The sequence below is a fragment of the Tinamus guttatus genome, unplaced genomic scaffold (genome assembly GCF_059628265.1).
Source record: "Tinamus guttatus ecotype Peru unplaced genomic scaffold, ASM5962826v1 Tinamus_guttatus_pri_ptg000555l, whole genome shotgun sequence".
NCBI classification, from domain to species: Eukaryota; Metazoa; Chordata; class Aves; order Tinamiformes; family Tinamidae; genus Tinamus; species Tinamus guttatus.
In genome coordinates this window covers 579,304-585,303 of record NW_028289089.1, presented here as the reverse complement: position 1 = coordinate 585,303, position 6,000 = coordinate 579,304, and positions in this window count along the sequence as shown.

The following is a 6,000-nucleotide window of genomic DNA, read 5'->3' as shown; positions in this document are numbered from 1 at the left end:
CATAGCAACCTGTCCTTCTTGAAGAGGGCTTGTGCACCAGACATAAGCTACTCAGTCTAGCCAAGAACATGACATATCCAATGGCAGAGATGGAGTAGCGAATAGTGATGTGGGATGGCCCAACAGACATCTGAGAAGGAAGATGGAATTAATTGAAATTTAACAGAAAGAGCATCAAGACTGGTGGATATCCATCAGGAGGTCTCAGGGAAGCAGCAGCACTTGATAATGGTGTTTGGCTTAAACATCTAAGTAATGAGCCGTAGATCTCTTAGCACTCTTTAGAAGTACCTCTTCTGGGAGCTGTACTGAGAACACTAACCCGCTTTATCCTCCCTCATGGCATACATCTGTCTGTTGCCTCATGCATACCCTGGTTTCTCCTCAAGATCTCCTTTCGGGAGAAGGATCTAGAAATATCCAGGAAACACACATAGTGATGGTATACAGAATATCTACAGAATATCTGTCTACAAAACTTTAATAGAACTTTTCATTCTTATCAAATACAGAGGAATGAAAATAAGGAGTTAGCTTGGTTATTTTAAGCTTATGTATATTTTGTATTATATATTTTAATATGTATTTACAAATTTATATATAAAAAATTATTTAGAATTTATCCTGTGATACTGCATGCCTTGTTTTCAGAGAGGTACTCTCTTTTTCACTGCTGAATTTGCTGCATGACATATTTTGGGGAGAGGACAAGCAGCATGAGTTGGACAAATACAAATTTTGACAATTGAAAAGGCAAGTGTAGAGATCTGGGGTTTATGTGAGGGAGTATTTAGTTATAGCAAAGTGATTTAGTATTACAGATTATGCATTTTTCATTACAAATCAAATATGAAATATTTTTTGGATATTTTATTCAACTTCGCTTTTCTCTGATCAGCATCTCTGTCCTTTATTTTTGAATATATTTTATGCCCAGTAGCCTACTTTCTGAAATGTATCTCCACTCTTAGCAGTACATCCTGCTTTTGTGATTACGGTCCAAGAGCGCTGATTCACTGCTGTTGTCTAGGACCAAATTATATTAAAAAGTATTAGTTCTGAAATAAAGACTATTATGAGAAGTCATCATGTCTCACAGTGCAGTTTAACTACAAAAAGATAACTACCAAAATGACCATCAAGATCTAAGTACATTTTGTCTGTGTGCAAGTAAACAGTCCTGCTGAAACCTTTATTCTCTATGTACCATCCCTGACACTTTTAAAAGAAAATATATTGTATTCCTATCAGTTAGAAAGACTGTATGGCAAACAGTAATAATTTTAAAAAATTTAAAAAGCAGACAAACTGATTGATGTAAGCTGGTGTCCAAAAAAAAGGGTAAGTGGCATTTTGTTCATTTTCATGTGTATTGATAAATCTCAGTATTTATTCATACATAAAAACTGCTAACCTATCTGAGCTTTTGTTTTACTACTTGCTATAATTCCATATCTGCACTCCTATTTTTTACATGGAATAATTATAATATTTTAGCTAAGAAAAATCAATGGTGAACAACATAGGCCAAGAAAGCCCTCTTGGAACATCTAGGATGGCATGAGCCTTCCAACTTCCCAGGAGTTATTTTGCATGTGTATGAGTTCTGCCCAGAGCTAAAAGGCAGAGGAAAGCATGATGCTATGTCTAGGACATTTGTAGAAAATAAAATGCTTCTAAGTTTTGTCATTCCTAACCTCCTAAAGAATCTTTATTTACTTGAAACTTACATTTCTCACATCCAGAATGTGAACTTTTTATTTCCACTTGAGCAAATGCCTCGAATACGTAAGGACAAGGGCTGCTTTTTGTGGGAAACAGCTCTCTGGGCTCCTGCCATTTAGCTTTAGACACTTAATTTAGGTGCCTGACTAAAAAAACACCTTTTGTGGCCTCTCTGGCCAGTTTTCTGCTCTGAATGACCCTGTCAGGGCTGCTTTTTCTCTTCACTGGCACCAGAGGCAATGCAAGGCAATAGACAAGACACTCAGCTATGAATTTAGGTATCTAAAGTTAGGTCTTTCAAGTACCTTCCAGTTGTGACTGTATTACATAACATTAGAGACAACGTTACATAAATGATTTTTCCTTTACATTCCAATTCCTGAGAAATTGAAGGCTAATAAATAATCTCATTAATAAAAAGTTAGATAAATTATTTGATTTGATACATAGAAAAGCACTCTATACACATAAAATCATTCATTACACATCATAAGGAAGAAATACTGGAATTACATTTGTTTTATCTATGTTCTTAGGGGCACTATTTAAAAGCTGAATCTGTAGGAGAGATATGAATGTGAAGATAATGTAATACAAATATGTAAGAATCTAATTTTCCCATAATTATATGCAGCATGCTAAGGAAGCAAGACAATCTAGAGTCATTTTGAAAAAGATAATCTTGGTCGCACTTATTGTGTTCTGTTGAGTATCAAGGAACTCACCCTTTTACAACTGCAGTGTGTTGCAGCAGCTTCATTTAATCCGAAAGCCTCGAAGCAGCTCCCTTCTGCCAATCCTTGCAGCCGCATTGCTGCTTTCAGTTCCCTGTGTGAGAGGAAACCACATTTCAGCGTGCAGAAACTGCATGAAGGGGCAGAGGGGAGAAAGCTAAATTACATCCTTGAAAAGGCCTGCTAGAACTTAAACGATGTAGCTAGAGATGTTGGTATACTCTCTATTCTGGCACAATGGAGGGAGGAAAAACAAACAGGGAGGAAAGGTCCTTGATTGCATTAGATTTTGAATTTCCCTCCAGAGCTGCCTATTTATCTCCGTTGACAAGATCAGGAGCTAAGGGCAAGTAAGCAACCACACTGGGTGCATCGTGTGGTGTCTTTCAAAGGCAGTTAGGATTCTGCATTCAAAGGTGAACGGAGAGCTGTGGAAAACTGTAAGAGGAGCCCTTCTAAGATAAAAATTCGCTCACACTACTCATTCTTATGCTAAAATTAAGCCTGATACGCACTAAATGGAAAACTTTGGGTCAGATCCTGACTTTGTTTAAATTCCTGCAGCTCCATTATCAGCAATCTAATCTTTAGTTTCAAAACCCATTTAAAGTTGCTAAATGACAACAATTAGTTTCATTTGCAAAATCCAAAGAACTGAATAGAAAGAAAATGAAAAATCCTACAATTATCCATATGATAAACAAGCATGCTGGATCTAATTCTCTGTGAGCTATAATACAATATTAGCATTTACATAGATTAAAAAATGAATGTATAGTGGCTGAAAATGCCAACATTCTTAAGTGGTAAAAATTTACATGCAGTTTACAAAAGCTTTCAGTAACTGCACCACAGTCAAAGACATGTGACGATAGCAAAATTGTCGATGATGTCATTGCTCTCTTTCCACTAATAACCATATACATGGTAGATTACATAATATTTATTGAATTGTTGACTTAGGGTAAAATGAAGCTTCTTCACAGGCATTTTAGGCTGAGTAGTAATACTATCAACTAGGTGTTTTTACACATATATATTTTGAAAATAGGATTTTATATTGAATTGTTGTGATATGAAAGAATAGGCCAGAGTTTTCTAGGATGATTAGCAGCTTAGAGAGCTTTTGGTTTTGAATAAGCACCATGTTTTCAAATGCATTTGCAAACACGATCTAAGTAACCTTACACATAATTCTCCAAGCCTACTCAAGGAGAGAGAGACATGAGAACACATTGCATAGTCTCCTCTGCTTAATCTACACCTCTTTATAGATGGGCATTCTTCCACTAAATTCAACGAAAACAAGATTTTACCACACGTGAAGAGTACTTCTCAAATGTGCACTAGCCAAAATGTTTTAAAACACACCTTTTTAAAAAACATACCCTCAATGATATGGAAGGTCATGTCATCTATACATGACAATCACTCATGAGAAAACCCTATATTACTGGCTTTCATCTAAGTGCAATATTGCTAATTCTGTAGTTGTGAAATAACAAAAAAGGCAGCAAAACCAACCCAAGAAAGTCACAACTACCAGGTCTTGTAGCCAACAGAGTTCTACACTCCCACAGCTGCACTGCTGTCCCCAGGTGGGCTACCCAGATGGATTGAAGTCATGTAGCACCTGCACACCGGGCACCACCAAAACAGGTCACAGTGAAATAATGCTGCAAAGCAATAATGAGAAGCAAACTTATACAGAACTGAAAGAGAGACAGAAAACAGAAGGGAACAAAGTTTTTAAAACTTATCAAGCAGACACCACAACACCCTGTCTCTGGTTTGCTTGGAGATTATTACTGGTCTGGCAAACTAGGCAGGCAGTCAAGGGGCAAAGTATGAAGATGACACAAAATAATTCAAATTAATCAAGGCCAAATTAAACAGGACTTTCAGAGATACTTGGTGAAGCGAATCACCTCTGAAATCTTTGCTTAAGTCTGCAATTAATCTAAATTCTTAACATTTTCAGATGCCATTTTTGCACATGCAGAAAGGTGAAGTGGAGAATGGGAAACTTCATAAACTTATTCTGGGAAACTTCATAAAATTATTGTCTTAGTACACAAAAAAAAAAGAATATCTGGATATAGGAGTGGTTTGGGCTTATTGTGCAGGGCAGTTATCTTTATTAGCTAAATGAAAGCACTGTATCTCCATGTATAGATGCATAATATCTGTTTGTTCTAGCTACGACTGAATTCTTTGGGTATTTCAACCAAAGAATTATTCTTAAAAAAGTACAATCTATTGTTCATTATACAATCCTAACATTTTCTGAAGAAATGAGTAACAAATTAAAACAATGTTTGTTTTGACTGCTCTTTCTTATATACATACCTTTTTTTCTGCCCTCTGTTTATCTCCTTACTGTATTCATCTGCTTTCTCTGCTGTTACATTTAGGATATATGAAATATGCCTCATTTATGCATCGAAATCTGTCAATAATACAACTCACTAGGCATACAAGGAAACACGTAAATCTTTGACATAAAACATCTTATCCAGGCCTAGGCCTAACAAATAATTATATATTGTACAATATCTAATTGCACAATTAAGAGTGACAACGAGGAAGGAAGGGCACCATCACTTGGATTTTATATCGAAGGGTGAACAGCATCATGTAAGCTAGAATATCCACAGGGAATGCCCATAGTATGATAGGAGGTAAGTGGAAAGGCACCCGCAATGGAAGTGTATCTTGCAACACCAGGTGATGTCCTTGCACCACTGTTGTGGTTACAGACCCCTTCAAAGTATTGAGGGCAAAGCCGCCAGTAAAGGCAGAGGTTGTCACATGAGGTGATGTCCCCAACACGTGTGATGGTCACAGATAGCTTCCAATACCGGGAGGAAAAAGCCATGGGTGAAAGCACAGCCTGTGACATGAGGTCTGTGACCTGCAACACAGGTTGATGGCCCACTCGTGACACGGAGTGATGTCCCCATACATGTGATGGTCATGAAAGCCTTCCAGAAACGAGGAAGAAAGCCACCGGGGAAGGTGCCACTTGCAACATGAGGTGACATCGCACCTGCAATACAAGGTGATGTGCAACCTGTGATAAGAGGTGATGTCCCCATATAGGTGTGACAGTCATGAATGGCTCCTAGCACAGGGAAAAGAAGTATTCAGTGAAAGTGCAGCCTGTGATGCGAGGTGATGTCCCACATGCAACACGAGTGGTGTCCCCACACACGTCTGATGGTCATGGATGGTTTCCAGCACTGGGGAGAAAAAAACCCTGGGTGAAAGCTCAGCCGTTGACATGAGGTTATGTCTCACTTGCAACAGAGGGTGATGTTCCACACATGTGTGATGGTCACGATGGCTTCCAGAAATGGGAGAAGCCACCAGGGAAAGTGCAACCTGTGACATGAGGTGATACTCAAAGTGCAATGTGGGGTGATGTCCCTGTATACGTGTGACAGTCACGGATGGGTTTCAGCACTGGGGGAAAGAAGCCATGGGTGAAAGCACAGTCTGCAACGCAAGGTGATGTCCCACCTGTGACATGGGCTGATGT